Below are 18,639 nucleotides of genomic sequence, written 5' to 3' on the forward strand. Positions count from 1 at the left end.
CATTCACATGTTTATTACGACAAGTTCATGAAATCCAAGCACAAGTCAGAACCATAAACCACAAATATTACAATAAAGTCCAACCACATCACCTAGCACTAGTCCTCATCAAGGTAGCCTATGAGACGGTGGTGAAGGAAAGGCGGGATTAACCGGTAATGCACTACTGGGATGATTGGAACCCGTGGACGGAGGCTGCACAAAGGAGCAGAGATTGCATGTGTGAGTAATCCGTGAAAACAGTTTTGGAACTTAGAGATTGCATCTAGTAATCTAGGAATACAAAAAGATTAGACTCAATTGAAAATTTTGGCAGCACCTCCCCTACACGGGGAGGTTTCCAAAACCTGCAAGAAACAACGGCACGAACGCCGACATCCACAACGGCACGAACGCCGACATCCACAACGGCATGAACACCGACATCCACAACGGCACAAAGGCCGACATACATGCAAAGCACAAGCGAAAAGTGAACTTTCATACTTACAGGAGTAGCTGCAGGAGTAGGAGGTGGAGGAGCTAAAAACTGCACAGATACGATCGGCACCACCAGGGAATCACCTACAAGTCATCGAGTATTTGACATATAAGAAGATGAAATTGAACCTACTTAATATCAAAACGAATCATTATGAATGTTATTCGCCTACCTCAAGGTACTGGTCCCGGGTCAGCGTAATCAGTCTTGCTTGAGGCTTGGGGAGGGACTGCTTAAGTACCGACCTGTAGTAGTCTATGTGGGTTTGGACGCGCCCATGGTGGTGCATCTCGGTGATGTACTTCCTACAAGCTGCGGCAGCCACCCGATCCGCCTGGGCCTCAAGTCCTTCTTCGGCCTTGAAAAATTTCTGCATACAAAACCGATGTATCCATTCATTATTTCAATAAAACATTTAACCAATGAATGAGATGTATTAAGCAATGTTGTGCGAGAGAAACTTACCCAAAACTCCACCAATACCCGCTCCTGCTTGTTGCGGTAAGTGTCATCCGTGACCAGCGTGTACCTATCCCAGTTGGAGGCCGGCTCCCACACCACCGGCTCTTCGGACAGTTGCACAATGCCGGGGTACCATTTCCTACACAAAACACCAAGGATGCTTGCGGGGGTGCGTGCTGGAGTACCTGACAAAACCAACTAGGCCCTGCACAAGTGATTAAGAAAATTTATCAGTTTCTCTTATGATTTCCAACATATCTTATGAAGTAGTTGTGATAACATCTATAGTTACTTACCTCTTTGCCATAGGCCGAATCACTGGGCGGTTGTGAGGAAGTGGAACCAGAGGGAGGCTCGCGGGACCTCGCTCGTAGGGAGTCCGGGTAGCGGTACCCCCTCCCTCGCCCTCGAGCCCCTCGCCCCCCTCGCCCTCGAGTGCCTCGCCTCCCTTGCCCATCTGCTGACCCCTCTCATCCTCCGACGAGGACGTGGCCATGGCCGTCACGTGCTCCTCCTCCAGCACCTCATCACGTGGCGAGGGAGGAGACCGCTGCCTCCTGCGGCTACTGCCCCTGGTCCTCCTCTCGTCACCTCCTACGGACACTGCCCCGGACGATGACCCCTCACCTCGAAGGAGAGGGCGGTCTCTCCCGTAAACCGAGGGCGTGTCACGGCGTGGACGTCTGCTCGCCATCTTTGTTCAATCACCTGTAATCACAAAGAATGAACAAGACTAATTAGTACATATATTAGAAATAGATTCAAAATATATAAACAAAACACAAATTAAAAAAAACATAGTATTTCATGTATTAGGAATAATCTTCATGATTGGGATCATAGGTCTCATCATCACTGTCAAAATTGTCCAAATGGGCAACACTATCCAAAGGTTCTATGTTGTCATCGTAGTCATTGCCTAGAAGTAATCGCTCAAGCATTGCTATGTCCTTGGCATTTACCACCACATCTCCATCTACCTTGCCACCAACCATTTCGTTGTCTACTTCCATTTTGATTGCTTCGGGTAAGACTATCTCAAACGTGCCTGGTAGCCCATCTTCTTGATAGAACTGTCCATCATATGTGTTTGCATTGAAGTTGTAATCATCATCGTTTGGGGCAGGTAGTTTACCATGTGGAGATACCTGGTGCTCAATAGCCCAACCCTTAAGATCCTCTTTGTCTTTGTTGGCGTATCGAGTATAATACACCTGCACGGCCTGTTGAGCCACAATGTAGACATCTTTTCCAGGATAGATGGAATCTTCTCGAATCTCGACTAGCCCAAGATGAGGGGTTCGTCTCGTTGATCGAGGATTAAACCAGTGGCATTTGAACATGATAGGTTTAAGAGGTTTGTCTCCATGAAATGAGAGTTCATAGATTTCCTCAACTATACCATGATAGTCGAGGCCATCAGTGCCGGGTGTACAAACTCCGCTATTTGTGGTTTTTCGTTTGGGCTGAATCTGCTCGTAACTTGTTGTGTGGAAGCGATATCCATTCACGTCATAGCCGGTAAATGACTTCACCCTAACGTCACAACCGTTTGCAACCTATTTCAACTCGTCACTCATGGATGAACCGGTCTAGGCCTACAAGGTGAAGCATGATAGATCATTATATTAATCAAACGTACGATCACCTTGGACGATCGAACGTACGAGCTAAATTGGACATTACCTTTTGTTTGAACCAAGAAATGAAATCAGGCCTTCCCGCTCCTGCACCCCACGAAACAAGGGTGTCTTGTTCATGCGAGGTAGGATCCCTTGATTGATGCCAGAATTCACGAACAAATTCCCTGTCCGAACGAGAATCAATGGGGTTGGATGTAGAATAGTGACGGCGTATTGAAACAAGTTCATTGTGAACTTACTTGATGTACGGCTGCACCTCGGTAAGGTTATTCAACACATATAGCATGATACTGCGCCACTCTTCATTTCCCAATAGCTTCGGGGTTGATCCACTTGCACTGCCGAGTTGGCCTTGGAAAAGGCTGAGGGTCGATTCATTTTCGCCAGCATTGTAACGAGGGAGTGGATTATGATTGCTAAGAAGGTTCGGCTTGTAGTATTGCGTTGTGAAGTTTGCCACCTCCTCCCGAAGGCATGCCTCTGCAATGGAAGCCTCAATTCTGGCTTTATTTGTACATTTTTTGCGAAGAGTCTTTAGACATCTCTCAATTGGATAGCACCAACGGGCCTACACGGGCCCCCCCAAACGTGCCTCGGACGGGAGGTGCACAATCAGATGCTGCATCGGCAAGAAGAAGCCGGGTGGCAAGATCTTCTCCAGCTTACAGAGCAACACAGGTGCCGCTTTTCCAAGTCCTGAGCGACGGTCCGAGATATCTCCTTGGCACAAAGCTGGCGGAAGAAAAAGCTCAACTCTGTCAGCACTAGCCAAACATGCTCAGGGACATAGCCTCGGACCATCGCCAGAAGAAGCCGCTCAATCCATATGTGGTAGTCATGACTCTTCACCTCGTTGGCTCACAGAGTGCCTAAGTTCACTCCCCTGCTAAGATTCGCTGCATATCCATCTGGGAACATTAACGTTTGGATTCATTTTAGTACTTCCCTCCTTTGATCGATTTGCAAGATGAAATTGACCTTAGGCCTTTTCCAGTTCTTGTTTTGGCCACTAGGAGGCTGCATCGCTTGATTCGGTCTATCGCACAACATCGCTAGGTCCACTCTAGCCTTAACGTTGTCCTTAGACTTGTTAGTGTCCATGAGAGTTCCCCAAAGTGCCTCGGCGATATTCTTTTCAGTGTGCATTACATCAATATTATGTGGCAGAAGAAGGTCATCGAAATAGGGGAGCCTCGTCAAGCCGGACTTATGAGTCCACATATGTTCCTCACCATATCCCACAAAACCACCTTCTTCATTGGGCACGAGAGCATTTATCTGAGTACGAACCTCGGCACCAGTCCTCAAGTGCGGTTTAGGGTCTATCACTTTGACACCTTTCGTAAAGCTCTTGATGTCTTCTCTGAATTCATGGTCTAGAGGGAGGAACCGACAATGCTGGTCGAACGACGAATACTTGCCACCCTTCTTCAACCAAATGAACCTCACAACTTCCTTGCATATTGGGCATGGGAACTTCCCGTGAACACACCAGGCGGCAAATAACCCATATGCTAGGAAGTCATGCAGGGAGTAGTGGTACCAAACGTGCATTTTGAAGCTTGTCTTTGTAGCTCAGTCATATGTCCATACCCCCTTCTCCCAAGGATGGATCAATTCATCAATCACAGGCTCCATGAACACACCCATATTACTCCCCGGGTGTCCAGGAATTATCAACGACAAGAATACGTTATGCCGTTGAAAGGAGATGCCGGGAGGGAGATTGAGGGGGATAACAAAAACGGGCCAGCATGTGTATGGGGCAGCCATCATTCCATAAGGATTGAACCCATCTGTTGCCAGCGTGACATGTACATTATGGGCCTCAGCTGCTTTGTCATGATGTTTGTCATTGAAGTACGTCCATGCTTCAGCATCAGACGGATGTACCATCTTCCCAGGATTGTACCATTTGCCATCTTTGTGCCATGTCATCTGTTTCACGGATTCCTCGATCATGAATAGTTGTTGGATCCTCGGCAGGAAAGGAAGGTGCCATAGCACTCTCGCCGGGATCAGAAGCTGCTTTTTCTGACCATCACCAGAGTCTACCTCTAGGTACCTAGAGGATTTACACTTCGGATAGTAATTTGCGTCCTTGTGTTCTTTCCTAAATAGGATGCACCCCTTCGGACAAACATGTATCTTGTCATATGGCATCTTAAGCATACGAAGGAGTTTCTCTGCCTCGTACAAGTTCGTCGGCAAAGTGTGCTTCTCCGGTAGCATGGTGCCAAACACGGCCAACATCTTATCGAAGCCTTCTCGACTCAGGTTTAACTCGGCCTTCAACCCCATTACGCGTCTGTCGATACGGGACCCATGGGGTTTCCCACGGAGAAGAGAGAAGAAGACCTAGTCCAACTAGGATTCCCTACATGTAATCTTACTAGAACTAGTTACACATAATCCTACTAGGATCTCTACTTTGTAACCGACTAGGACTCCCGCCTCTCCTAGACTATATAAAGGAGGGCAGGGGTCCCTAGATCGGCAGCGACAGACATAACCAACAGAACTCACAACCACAACAAATAGCGCAGGGCGCAATATACTATCCACCCCACACTGGACGTAGGGCACCGTGATTTTCTGGTGTACCGAACCAGTATAAATCGTTGTCTCCCTGCGTTTACTACCGAGTTCCAGCAAACACCGATACCCCTCTGAACAAATCACCGTCCCGGGTACCCCGTGACGGGTTGCCGGTGGTAAAACATCGACAGCTGGCGCGCCAGGTAGGGGTTCTCGGCGCTTTGCGTTCGAGAGCTCGGTGGACCTTAAGATCAAGACATGCCGCGACTTTCGTCGGCTCCCATCGACAACTCGCCGCAGCTCTAGTCGATCTTGTCAACAACTCGCCATGTTCACACTCATCATCACCATCGTTCGAAGAAGAAAGTCGACCGGTCCTACTCCGATCAACACTAGATGTAGGGTTCTCGGCCTCAACGACCACAGATAGATGTGGCACCCGCACGGGAACCTGTCAAGGAACGCAAGCACTGTAAGGCTACGAACAGCAAGCTTGCAACACGCAGAAACAAGGATTTCCTACAAAAGTCAACCAAGTCACCGTACAAACCAAAAGGGATTAGCAAGCGTCAATTATGGAAATAGTTTTTGAGCCGCACTCGGATACGACCACCAAGAGTCCAAGACCGTATACAACTGCGTATACGTATACGTTTCAAATTGCTTTGAAGCCACGAGCAAGAGAAGGAAGGAAGCATGCAAGCAAGAAAGCACCACACGACAAGCAAGTATTCTACCAAAGGAATTACATCACACGTCACCATCCATACGACATGCACATATACAACTCATCTTCACGCGGATTCAAGTCCAACCCAGAAACAAGTCCTACTCCTACTCGAACAAGCAACAGAAGTTCGTACAAGTCCAGAGCCAATTCTATCCAAGACAAGTACCGAATCAGTGTAGAACAGAGGAATATCAGGTTACGACGTCGTACCAAAAGAACTCGACTACATCAAGCGCGGAAGTAGTCCAAGCCTGAAGCGAGCGATCCGTCCGATGACTCTGATCCAGAAACAAATTGTACTGCTACAACTTCGTATACGAATACATCACGGACATGCAAGAAGCTAACAAAGGAAGCAAGCAAGCAAAGCCAAAGGTGTTTGTGCATTGATTTATACATACGACATGCTCATACGAGAGAAGGTCAAGAAATACAAGCTACACGGTCAATAAAGAGAAGACCACCTACAGCAAGCCGACAAGTCACGAGCAAGCAACCAAATTCTGGGAACCCGGCAACACGTTCTGAGTTGTTTCGAGTACTCGACATGACAGTCACTCGTCTGGTTAAACTCATCAGCAAACAACTCGGACGAGCTGTCCGACGACTTCATCATGCTGTTCGACTACATCAAGCAAGTTGTCGACCCATGAGGGTAGCTAAAAGCTAACACCTGAAACAAAAAGCAAAATGGCTGAAAACATGCCTGAGCATCCCGGCCGAGAGCAAAATAGCTGAAAAGACGCTTGAGCCCGCCGATGAGGGTAGCTAAAAGCTAACACCCGAAACAAAAAGCAAAATGGCTGAAAACATGCCTGAGCATCCCGGCCGAGAGCAAAATAGCTGAAAAGACGCTTGAGCCCGCCGATGAGGGTAGCTAAAAGCCAACACCCGAAACAAAAAGCAAAATGGCTGAAAACATGCCTGAGCATCCCGGCTGAGAGCAAAATAGCTGAAAAGACGCTTGAGCCCGCCGATGAGGGTAGCTGAAAGCTAACACCCGAAACAAAAAGCAAAATGGCTAAAAACATGCCTGAGCATCCCGGCCGAGAGCAAAATAGCTGAAAAGACGCTTGAGCCCGCCGATGAGGGTAGCTAAAAGCTAACACCCGAAACAAAAAGCAAAATGGCTGAAAACATGCCTGAGCATCCCGGCCGAGAGCAAAATAGCTGAAAAGACGCTTGAGCCCGCCGATGAGGGTAGCTAAAAGCTAACACCCGAAACAAAAAGCAAAATGGCTGAAAACATGCCTGAGCATCCCGGCCGAGAGCAAAATAGCTGAAAAGACGCTTAAACCCGCCGATGAGGGTAGCTAAAAGCTAACACCTAAAACTAGTCGACCGAAATTAAGCTTAAAAAGACCCTCCAGCTCTTCGTTCCGAAAAGCAAGAGGCTCGGGGGCTACATCCAGATAGGAATACTTTTTCCTCAGAAAAGCACAAGCGCCACTCAAGAAAGCACTCGGATGCCGAAGTTTGTCAAGGCAACATTCTATGCCGAGTCGTTTTACATAGCGCAGGCGAAAGGTTGTCAACACAAAGATCTACATCTAACAAGTCATAGCGCAGACAAAGCACTCGACGGATCACAAAAGAGGAAGAAAAGAAAAGTACTCGACAAATCGAGGGATTTCGTCAGGATAACGCACAGAGTTGTTTACAGGGCAGAGTACAACCACGACATGCACATATGACGTCCAGGAAGCAATAGCGAGCAAAAGATTAAGATATATGCATATATACACTGAATACACATGCACATACGGATCTGCATGCATGCAAATGAGGAAGCCATCAATTTACTGGACACATAAATCATGATGGGACACGAACGATCCAACAAGGTGCAAGCACACGTCAAGTCATATATAGGCTGTCATCACATCTACAACTCCGAAATATCAAAGCCAAATCAGAACCAAGCCACGAGCAGCAAGTCGTCCGAGACCAAAGATAGCAACCTGTCCGTTCGAATGTCCGACTACTTTGAACACACGAGATGTCCAACCGTGCATCAAGACAGATAACAAGCAAGCCAAGACTGACTACTCGGCCGAGGAGTCTGAGTACTCGGATACGATTTAAGCAAGAAGAACACGCGATCTACATAACAACTCGGATACGGAAGCCAAGCCAAAAAGAGGAAGGCACACAAGAAAACCCAAAGCTGCAGGCTAGACAAAAGTACACCGAGTCTGCACGAACGCAAAAAGTTAAGATGAACTCGGATACGAAGACCTCAGCATGAACGGTACAAAATCAAGATCAACTCGGATACGGAGGACTGACCATGAAGCAAGACGAACGACCAAAGAAGCAGGCAAGGCCAAGGCGTTTGTGCACTATTTATGTATGTGCACGCACATACATATCAAGGCTCGTACATGATACGTACATTCCTGTCGACAAGCTGTTCTAGCTGGCCAACAAGCAAGCCATCCGACTGGAAGCAAGCAGGCCACTACGACAACCCGGTAATAGCGCAACACTCTCCGAGTACTCCACAACGACGACGGATTCCGGCTACCACTACAACAACCCACCGACTCCGCCACGATGCTCAATGACTACCTCGACTACTACTCAGAACCAACAAACTAGTCGGTGACGAATTCCGGATGCTCGACGTGTCTACAGCCAACTGCTCGGACGTGGTATCCAACTACTCGTCCGAAATACCCAGCAACTCGGCTGCGGCGATCAACAACGCGGCCACGAACCAAGGGAGCTACATCTATACCATGAGATCAAGAAAAACACGCTCTTGAGAGCTATTTTACTCAGAGAAGTCTAGAAACAACCTGGTTTGATCAAAAAAGAACGTCGATGAGGTACGGCAAGAACCAAGACAAGCTCAGAAAGAACCCGGATTGATCAAAAAAGAACCCCGACAAGGTACGGCAAGTACCAAGACAAATCCAGAAAGAACCCGGATCGATCATAAAACAACCCCGAAGAGGTGCTGCAAGTACCAAGACAAATTCAGGAAGAACCCGGATTGATCAGAAAATAACCCGGATAAGGTACATACAAGTTCAGAAAGAACCTGGACGAAGTGCAAACAACCTGGAAGAGGTACATCAAGAACCAGAGAAGTCTAGAAAACGACCTGGATGAATAAGAACAACTCGGAAGAGCATCACGACTTAGTCAAATCAGAAAACAACCCGGATAAGGTACATACAAGTTCAGAAAGAACCTAGACGAAGTGCAAACAACCTGGAAGAGGTACATCAAGAACCAGAGAAGTCTAGAAATGACCTGGATGAATAAAAACAACTCGGAAGAGCATCACGGCTTAGTCAAACACTAAGCTCGGGGGCTCGGCATTCGCTTCAACTACGCTCGGGGGCTCGAATTCAAGGATGAAAGACCAAGAATACAAGTACTCAAGACTACAACAAAGACAACACATCAAGACCCTTCATCCGATTTCTATTCTAAAGAAAAGTACTCGGAGAAGGCTCGGGGGCTGCGGGATATATAACCCCAAAAATTTTTTGAAGACAAGAATCTGGACCCTCCAACTTTTGCAAGCAAAAGCAAGAGGCTCGGGGGCTACACTCAGTGAGTGCAATTTTTACGAAAAATTGCACCCACCGAAAAAGAACTCGGAGCAACCAAGAAGACTAAAGGGACCCTCTGGCTTCTTGTCCCAACAAGCAAGAGGCTCGGGGGCTACACTCACTGAGTGCAGTTTTATCCAAAAGTGCACATCAGCTGAAGAAAAGACAAAGAAGACCATCTCAAGGTTTCACTTCAAGAAGAACCTCGAACGGATTTACAACAACTCAACGAAGACCAAGAAGAACAAGAAGGCTTCCGAAGCTCATCCATGAGATGCTCGGGGGCTTGTTGATACGGGACCCATGGGGTTTCCCATGGAGAAGAGAGAAGAAGACCTAGTCCAACTAGGATTCCCTACATGTAATCCTACTAGAACTAGTTACACATAATCCTACTAGGATCTCTACTTTGTAACCGACTAGGACTCCCGCCTCTCCTAGACTATATAAAGGAGGGCAGGGGTCCCTAGATCGGCAGCGACAGACATAACCAACAGAACTCACAACCACAACAAATAGCGCAGGGTGCAATATACTATCCACCCCACACTGGACGTAGGGTGCCGTGATTTTCCGGTGTACCGAACCAGTATAAATCGTTGTCTCCCTGCGTTTACTACCGAGTTCCAGCAAACACCGATACCCCTCCGAACAAATCACCGTCCCGGGTACCCCGTGACGGGTTGCCGGTGGTAAAACATCGACAGCGTCCAACCGCATCCAGCTGAGAAATCATTGTACGCTTGTGAAGCAGTTTCTGTGCCGAGTGCAACATTTTGTAGAAGTCCTTTGCGGATTCCTCCATCTCCTCCTTCTCACGTCGTTCAGCGAAGTGAGCTTGGTGGGCATCATCTAGCATGTCTGCTACCCCAGCATCATCATCAAAAGTCTCGAGGTGTGCTCTCACCACCTCCGCTCTTATACGATCTGCTTCACCATGGTAGATCCACTGCTGGTAGCTAGGCGTATAACCATTGAACACAAGATGTCTACCCATGGTCTTCTCGTCTACCTTTCTCCTGTTGTCACATTTGCTGCAGGGACACCAAACTAGAGAATGTCCTCCTGCTCCTGGGCCAAATGCATGTTTCAAGAAACGATCTGTCCCCTTCACCCATTCATAGTCGTAGTCACTCCCGCTTCTTCAGCCAGTGTACATCCACTGACGGTCCTCCATCATTTAACATTTACATCATAGAGTATTGTGACCATCAATTGCATCTACATGGTGTTCCTAATGTCTAATAGGTGAGGATAGGTCCTAATCCCACCCGCGGATGCGTAGATGAGGTCAGTTTCCAGGCTCCGCTCCTCTCGGAGACAGAATTTCAGCAGCACCTCCCCGCTGTTCTCCCGATACACGTCCTGCAAGGGAGAGTGTGTATCCGGAGAACAACAGGGAGGTGATGCCGAAACTCCGTCTCGGACCGGAGCGGACCATGGAAACTAACCCATCTACGCATCCGTGGGCTGTCCAAAAAACGTGGACAATCCAAAACAGATACGGTCGTAGATTTGCAAAGATCCACATACCTACGACCGTATCTCTTTCGGACGGGAGACGCCTAACTAGGTTACGCGCGGGCTATGACAGACATGCGGAAAAAGAGGTTATTTATACCTAGGGTGTCAGTGAAGTCAGGCTAGCGGGGCAGTGGCGAGTTGACGCAGTGGCGAGGCAACGCAGTGCAGGCAGAACCGCGACGCCGACGAAGACGATCGGGGTCCTCCGGGTCCCCTCCGACGTGCTCTTCTCCTGCATAAAAAGGCAATAGGTTATTGTTTGTTCAAAATTTTGGCAGCACCTCCCCTGCACGGGGAGGTTTCCAAAACCTGCAAAAAAATGACAGGATGGCCAACATTCACAACGGCACGAAGGCCGACAACCACAACGGCACGAAGGCCCTCATATCAATTTATGGCACGAAGGCCCACACAACCACATACGGCACGAAGGCCGACAACAAGAGTTTTACCTAGGGTTGCGGTGGAGTCGGGCGTCGCGGTGCGGGGGTCACTTTCTTCTCCGGCGAGGTCGAGCGGCGTCGGAGTACTCCTCTCCCCCTCTTCCCTTCTCTCTTCTCCGCTTCTCCTCTTCCCTTCTTCTCTTTCTCCTCCTCCTCCTCTCCTTCTTCCCCTTCTTCTCCTTCTTCTCTCCTTTTCCTCTTCTTCTCCCTCTCTTCCCCTTCCTCCTTCTCCTCTTCTTCTCCTTCTCTTCCCCTTCCTCCTTCTCCTCTTCTCATTCTCTTCTTCCTCCTACTTCACCCTCTGCCTCCTCCCTTCCAACAGCAGCCGGCGACGGGGGTGGCCTGGGGGCTGGTGTCGGGGCGGGGAGGCCAGCGTGGGGGTGGGAAGGACGGTGCAGGGGGCCGCCGGAGGGCCGGCCAGGGCGGCGGGAAGGCCAGCGCGGGGAGGCCGGCACGGGGGGCCGCCGGAGGGCCGGCCGGGGCGGTGGGAAGGCCGGCGCGGGGGGGGGGGGGGGGGGGGGGGGGAAGGCCGGCGCGGGGGGCCGCCGGAGGGCCGACCGGGGCAGCCGAGCTCCCCTTGCTCGACCGAGATGGGGAGGGGAGGCAGGGCGCGCCCCCAGGGTGGCTCTGGGGCGGTGGGGCGGCGTCGGTGGGGCGACGCTGGAGCGGCGCGCAGGGGCGGCGCGGTGGTGGGGCGGCGGGGCGCGCTGCGGTGGGCCACGCGGGGCGGCCGGGGGCGCGGCGGTGGTGCGCGCAGCGGCGGCGGGCCACGTGGGGCGGCCAGGCGCGCGGGGCGGCGGCGGCTCACAGCAGCGGCGTATGAAATGTGGGCGGGGATTTTGGGCCAAGCCGCTAGCCGATTTAGGGTTGGGCCCTTTGCCGAGGGCCCAGATCCAGGGCCCTCGGCAAAGATTTTTTATTTTTTTTAATTTTCTTTGCCGAGGGCCATTGGCGAGGCCCTCGGCAAAGATCCCCTTTGCCGAGGGCCAGGCTAGGCCCTCGGCAAAGATTTTTTTTTTGGTTTTTTGAACCTAGTTTTTTTGTGGTGCTATAATACATTATTGAAAACTCAATTTTAAAATTTGGGCCAATTTTGACTTTTTTGATATATTTCCCTAATTTATTTCTTTTCGTTGATTTTTTTCGAATATTTCAAATTTGAACTGTAGTTGGATGGAATAATGGAATTTAGTGATTCGAAAAATGTTATTCATGGTATTTGGTGTATGTTGAGTCCCTATCCACGAACTCGCATCAAATTTCGGGCATCTTCTTCACGTAACATGACGAGGAACTTGTCGGAAAAGTGTTTTTAAATTATATAAAATCCATACGAAGTCCGAAAATCACGAAACTTGTCGAGGTGTCATGTTATCACATGTGTCTGGGTTTTAGGCATCCGACATCACAACTTGCTCGAAACATTCTCATTTTTTTACCACAGCCTACACATGCGATAACATGACACCTCGACAAGTTTCGTGATTTTCGAACTTCGTATGGATTTTATATAATTTAAAAACACTTTTCCGACAAGTTCCTCGTCATGTTACGTGAAGAAGATGCCCGAAATTTGATGCGAGTTCATGGATAGGGACTCAACATACACCAAATACCATGAATAACATTTTTTGAATCACTAAATTGCATTATTCCATCCACCTACAGTTCAAATTTGAAATATTTAAAAAAAATCAACGAAAAGAAATAAATTAGGGAAATATATCAAAAAAAGTCAAAATTGGCCCAAATTTTAAAATTGAGTTTTAAATAATGTATTATAGCACCACAAAAAAACTGGGTTCAAAAAACCAAAAAAAAATCTTTGCGGAGGGCCTAGCCTGGCCCTCGGCAAAGGGGATCTTTGCCGAGGGCCTGGCCAATGGCCCTCGGCAAAGAAAATTTAAAAAAAATAAAAAATATTTGCCGAGGGCCTACCCTTGCCCTCGGCAAAGGGGATCTTTGCCGAGGGCTTGACCAATGGCACTCGGCAAAGAAAATTTAAAAAAAAATATTTGTCGAGTGCCTGACGACGGGCACTCGGCAAAGACTGACGCTAGTGGCCGCCGTGACCCATCCGGCCATATTTGCCGAGGGGCAAAGATTTATTTTGCCGAGGGCCGTTTCTTTGCCGAGGGCCAGGCCCTCGGCAAAGGCCTCTTTGCCGATGGCCTATCTTTGCTGAGGGCTCCTGGGGCTGGTCCTCGGCAAATAGAGCCTTTGCCGAGTGTCCAAGATCTAGCCCTCGACAAACCCAGAAGCCCTCGGCAAAGGATGGGTTTCCAGTAGTGCATGCTCCTTGCTAGCGATTTGGATTGTCGTTGGACACACCCTTATTGCTAAATGTTGATCGATCCCTATGCCATATCAGAGGATCGCCATCTATTCTATGTTAATCGAAAATCGTTTTGCTTGTTCTAATCAGTAATCCTTGTTTCTGATTTTGACAGGGTAGCTGATACCAACCTGGCAAGGTCCATGATGCTCCACTAAGACGCAGAAGTCCATTGCTGTGTTTTTGGTGTCGCGGAAACCAAAAACCGACTTTCAGAAGCCTTTTAGACAAGGCTACCAGTCTAGCAGAAGTATCAACGTCACTGCTGGAAACAGTATAAGTGTCGAGTGTTTGAGTGTTTACCGAGTGCATTTCATCGGACACTCGGCAAATATCCTATTTACCGAGTGTTTTGAATTAAACACTCGGCAAACAGATAGCACTCGCAAAACCCAACTTTGCCGAGTACCTAATAAAAAACACTCGGCAAACTACAATGAAACACTCGGCAAACACGGACACTCGGCAAAGTACAAGCACGTGCACTGGGCGTGCGGCGGCCATGTGACGGCCGTTGGGTGTGCCGCCCTGCTGTTAGAACTTTGCCGAGTGTCCGTTAGAGACACTCGGCAAAGGCAAGGTTTACCGAGTGTTTTTTATTGGCACTCGGCAAAATAATAATTTTTTTTCTCTCCTGCCCTCCAAACTTTTTCTACTCTCCACATACAAAATGTGGTACTACATGTTAAAATTTGGTATATTTCTCAATCTATTTGGTATATTTAATTAATTTATTGCATTTAGAGGAATTTTTTTGGTATAAGTCAAATTTGAATCGCAAGTGATTCAAATAATGGAATAAAATGAGTGGAAAAATAATATTCATGTTATTGAATCCATTTTGAGGCCTTACCCACCAAATGAAAAGAAATTTCGAACATTTTGTTCAGGAAACACGACCACGAATGTGTGGTCGAATGGTTTTTAAATCCTAAAAAAAGTAAACGAAGTATGAAAATCACGAGATTTATCAAAATCTCATGATATCATACGTGGAGGCTGTGGTAAAAAATTGAGAAGGTTTCGCACAATTTGTCACGTACGACGCATACAAACTGAAGCATCACCGATGAAGACTCGTAGCATCGAGAAGGATCCGGATAGATTTGGAGTCAAAGTGACGGTCAAATTGGGGTTTGACTTCAAAACTTTTTGTATAGGCAATAGACAACATAGATTGGTTCACGTCAAATTTTGGTAATTTTTCGGATCCATTTGATAATTTTAATTTATTAATTGCAATTATAGAATTTTAATTGATATAAACTGAATTGGAGCTATAACTGCATGAAATAATGGAATAATATTCATAGAAAAATCTAATATGCATCGTTGAGTGAATTTGACAAGGTATTTTCAAATTACATCGTAACAAATTTAGTAAAACACGTTACGAAGAAGGAGGATAGGTGGCATGAAATATCAATTTATTTTGCTGAGTGTTAACTGTACGACACTCGACAAACAATATAGTTGCTGAGTGTCATATAGTGGACACTCGGCAACATACCCAAGCCGGCCTCACTTACCAGTACCGTACCGGTTGAAAATTGAAAAAAAAACAATGCCGAGTGTCCTAAATCTGGCACTCGGCATACCTTTACTTTGCCGAGTGCCAAATCGCGGGCACTCGGCAAAGCCCTTTGGTTTTTACCCTATCCGGTTGCACACTTACTCACATACACTCACACACTCACCCGCAGACGCACGCACACCATGCCGCGCTGCCGGACCGCCACCCCCCACCCCGTGCCGCCAGACCACCCTCCGCCGCGGGCCGCCCCCCCCCCCCCCCCCGCCACCGGGCCCCCGCCTTCCCGTGCCGCCGCCCCCGGCACGAGCCATCCCGGCGCGCCGGCCCCTCCCGGCCCCCGGCGCGACGCCCCTCCCGCCGCCGCACGGCGGCCCTGCCACCCGGCGCCCCTGCCTCCCAGCGTCCGCCGCCAGGTTGTCCTCCTTACAAACGCTATTGGAGGTCTCTGAGCAGCCACGCGGACATCCTCTGGTGCGTGGTCGTTCATCTTTGTACCTACGTTGCTCATCTGTTGCTCCATGTATGGGATCCTCTTTCCGGATGTGTTATCGATTAGCTCGATTGGTGTTATCTTCTAGCTCGAGGATGTCATAGGTTTAGAGATCGGTGGGGTTTTGGTTCTAATCTTCGCATGGGTGTGCTGTGGTGTAGGGATGAGCGAGTTTTCCGTTGTGCGCGGTGATTTTTGGGGCGAGATTTTTTTGTTGTTCTCGAGTGAGGTGTCCGGCGATGCCAGCCCCAGCCCCTGCCCCTCCGTCTCGCCGCTCGCGACTCTCAGTTTCTCGCGCGTGCGGTGACAGCGGCGTGTCGCCCCAATCCCGGCGCCGCCGGTGGCTCGCGGCTCCACGCAGTCGTGCTCGCATGTCGCCTCTCCTGCGCATGGCATGGCGGTTCCCTGCTCCTACCCGTCTGCCTCCTGCTTCTCCCTATCGGTCCCGGCCTACGGCCTTCCCCCTGGAGGCAGCTGGCCGCCTGGCCTTCTCGGTGGCGGTGCCGCCTGGGCAGGGGCCAATGGGCATGGCCGCAAGGGGCACCCGTACCTCTACAGCGACCAGGGTGGCACCAAGGCTGCTCCCCGCCCGCCTGCACGCAGCTGAGCTCGGCTGCAACCTGCACGCCTGCAACTGCAAATTTGCAAGGTGACTAGATGACACAGTCTCTGAATTATTGAATTGTGATATAGGAGTATTGACCCTGCCCGTTGACACCATATTTAGATGTAGTCTTAGATAATGATTTATTTTGTAACTTTACAAACTAGGATGGATAAGTTTCTTATTAAGAATGATGCTTCCAAGACAACTGTTGAAACTAGAGAGCCGTGCTGAACCAAAAAGAACACACATTGAGCTTAATATGAATGAAATAGTTGTCGATCCACTGATCTAGGACTTAGAAAGCCTATTGATGAGTTCCATCACGATAATTTGGTAATACCGCAGTAGCGCTAGTAAGATTTTTACCCTTTCCTAATTAGCGCCCCGTTATTGGGTGTCTGATTTGTTAATGTTGAATTTGACAGATTTGTCTATGTATTGTCTGTGTCTCTGTGTGTTTGTAAGCGTGTTTTTGTGTGTGTGTAGCAAACTGTCAGTCTAATCTGGAGTTCATCAGATGTGTGTTGTGTTGGATGTCCTGTCTAATCGTCGGTTGCTCATTTATTTTCCTGCTTGTGGAATAGAACCAGAGCACCAGTGCATTGTGTCTCGGTGTTTTTGTAAGCTTGCAAGTTTATTTTTTCAATGGTATAAGTTTGATAGTCCCACAGTTAAAAATCAGTGCTAAAACCTTCACCCTGTTCGCTACAACTGTTTGATATATAGTAGCTACAATCGATATTAGTTATTTGTTTCCAGCCACAGCTGCAGCTACAACATAAAAAACTGACCCGATGCATTTGGCTCTCTATTATCTTCAACTTGCAGGTTTTTGCCGCCGCTCCCTACCCCGCCCTGCCGCCTGGTTCCGCCTTGCCCTCCCGACGCCCCATAACTTACCGTTGTTTTGCAAGGTATAAGATGTGTATGTGGTTGTCGGCCATCGTGACGTTTTATTTGTTGCAGGTTTTGGAAACCTCCCCGTGCAGGGGAGGTGCTGTCAAAATTTAGATTTGACACTATTATGTTCCTTTTATTGTAGGAGAGGCTATTACAACATCCTCGACTCATCACTTTGTAGGACAGCAAGGTGAGGCATAAAAGACCCTTCTTTCTATATCATGTTCGTATATCACGTAACCTAGCTAGGCGTCTCCCGTTCGAAAGAGATACGGTTGGAAATATGCAGATCTTTGCATATCTATAACCATATCTATTTCGAATTGTCCATATTTTTTGGACAACCCGAGGATATGTAGATGTGGTTAGTTTCCACGCTCTACTCCGATCCGTGATAGAGTTTCGGCAGCATCTCCCTGTTGTTCTCCGGATACACAATCTCCGTTCCAGAACGTGTATTTGGAGAACAGCGGGGAGATGCTGCCAAAATTCTGTCTCGGATAGGAGTAGAGCATGGAAACTAACCCCATCTACACATCCTCGGGTAGGATTAGGACCTATCTTCACCTATTAGATAGTATAGGAACGTGTAGATGCAACATGATTTTTTATATTACTAGCTGATATGCTAGAGGAAAGATGACCGTGAGTGGATGTACACGGGCCGCTCTAGTCAGACTTCATTGACCGATGAATGGATTGACAAGACAGATGCTTTGTTGGAACGGGCATTTGCAAGGGTTAAGGGATCTAGTGTCACTTGGTGTCCCTGCAACAAATGTGCAAACATGCGTCGGCAGACCAAGGTGGTCATGGGTAAACATCTTTGCAAGAATGGATTTATGGCAGACTATACCAGGTGGATCTACCATGGTGAAACCGATCATAGGAGAGACGAGGTCGTGAGACAACGCATCGAGGAATATGATGGGGATGCGGGGGTAGGAGACATGTTAAATGACTATCATGAAGCACACTTCGATGAAGGACATAGGGAGGAGGAGCCAGAAGCTACCGCAAAGGCATATTACGACATGTTGTCTACGGCACAGCAACCCCTTCACGGGCATTCCAAGGTTTCTCAACTGGATGCCATTGCACGCCTAATGGCCGTGAAGTCCCAGTTTAGCTTGAGTCGAGACGCCTTCGATGTTATGCTTACAGTTGTTGGTAGCCTGCTCCCGGATGGTCACATCTTGCCAAAGAGCATGTATGAGGCATAGAAACTCCTTCGTACACTTAAGATGCCATACGAGCAGATACATGCTTGTCCAAAGGGATGCATCTTATTTAGGAAAGAGTATGCGGAAGAAAAGTACTGTGTGAAGTGCAAATCATCTAGGTTCCTAGAGGTAGACTCTGGTGATGGTTAGAAGAGGCAGCTCG

General features: G+C 48.4%; 1 long non-coding RNA gene and 1 pseudogene across 1 annotated transcript; both read right to left on the reverse strand.

Moving 5' to 3' along the window:
• LOC136472326 ((E)-beta-caryophyllene synthase-like) overlaps positions 1-18,639 on the reverse strand; it is a 69,094-nt pseudogene that overhangs the window by 29,987 nt on the left and 20,468 nt on the right.
• Positions 1,553-11,535, reverse strand: LOC136472327 (uncharacterized). The gene is made up of 3 exons (XR_010762315.1): positions 11,397-11,535; positions 11,042-11,176; positions 1,553-1,651 (listed from the first exon to the last, which is right to left on the reverse strand). It is a non-coding gene; the product is annotated as an uncharacterized lncRNA (long non-coding RNA).

This window comes from Miscanthus floridulus, chromosome 8 (assembly GCF_019320115.1).
Source record: "Miscanthus floridulus cultivar M001 chromosome 8, ASM1932011v1, whole genome shotgun sequence".
NCBI lineage: Eukaryota > Viridiplantae > Streptophyta > Magnoliopsida > Poales > Poaceae > Miscanthus > Miscanthus floridulus.